Raw genomic sequence first — 1452 nt, 5'->3', positions numbered from 1 at the left:
AAAGAAAAGAATAACCATATCAGTATTCTACATTCTGTATAAAAATGATCTGGTTTTCTGCAACCCGTCCTCCCCCAAGTAACAGATAGCAACGTCATCACAAGAAATCCGTTGAACGTATTTGTCTAAGTCCAGAGCATCCCTCTGCCGTGGTACTTTCTAGATTAGCTCGATAAACAATTGCGTGGTATGCAGCATATTAACTGAAAAGTCATGGGGGTTGCACATCATCAACTGTAAGTGGTTTCTGCCAAACTACGCATAAATGACTCTATGGTTTCCACAGGTGGGACGTTACCCAGGAAACCTCATTAGACTTCACATTATCACTGTTTCATCCTTAGGAAACCAGGAGTGGAATGTTTATCATGACAAAGGATGCAATGCTGCTGTTAGGGTGGACTGTTTAACAATGACTTGTTCTAGGTCATTTGTCTGATGTTTTAGAAAGTCTTTTCAGGTGCTGGTTGAAAAACATTTACAACTGGCACTCAGTAAACGATGTGCTATATTGAAAACACTTACATATTTTAGTACTTCTAGCATTCTCATGAATAAGGCACAAAATGCACAGATTCAGGTAAACTCACATGTGGTATTTACAGTTTACTGTCATTACCTGCATGACTTAGAGAATTCCGACATAAACAACACAGACAACATGATCGCACCACTGTTAGGTTTTCACGGGCTGTTTCTGTTAAGCCAATTACGGTTTCTTTCTTTCACATATATCTTTCTTTTGCCTTCTGTTATGTTTTGTTTTTCTTTACCTTGAGGGTAGGAGGAGTTAAAGGAGAAGAAATGGTATTACATGAAGAAAAAAAAAAAACACATACACACGCAACGGAAACAAAACCTTATTAGTACATCCAAGGTTAAATAGAATGACTCGGGTGTTGATTCACAGTGGACAGGTAAATCTGACTACTGAATACTGTGGATAAATCAAAGATACCTCTTAATATCTCTATCTCCTTAAGCTGGCAAGACTGGAATAGAAGTTTTAATGAATAGCAGCACAAAATACTCGGAACTCTTACACTCTGACAGTGGGTACCACGTAAGTCAAGTTCATCAGTTTGACGGTCAAGGGAGTCTCAATTGTATCCTTTCTCAACACTGAACCCAATGGACTGACTGCTGTGGGAAGAGGTTATTGTCTCTCGTTCAGTCATGCTCAATGTAAACAACTCCATAGCACAAAAAGATGCAATGGGCACCTAAACAACTCCTAGTGGGTACAGAACACACAAACACACACCCACACCCACACACCCGCACACACACATCTGCCACACAGTTTATTGGTGGCATGAAAAAAATGCCACACATGAAAAATAATGCTACAGTGTGGGTCAAAGACTGAATTTTTAGCAAACCGCTTGGTAATCTACAAGTTCGTATTTTTTTTTTTTTTTTAGACATTCCAATCTTTTTTTTTTTTTTTTT

Source organism: Tupaia chinensis, unplaced genomic scaffold, assembly GCF_000334495.1.
Source record: "Tupaia chinensis unplaced genomic scaffold, TupChi_1.0 Scaffold000312_2, whole genome shotgun sequence".
Lineage (NCBI taxonomy): Eukaryota > Metazoa > Chordata > Mammalia > Scandentia > Tupaiidae > Tupaia > Tupaia belangeri.
The sequence above is the reverse complement of the archived record's forward strand: the minus strand, read 5'-3'. Positions refer to the sequence as shown.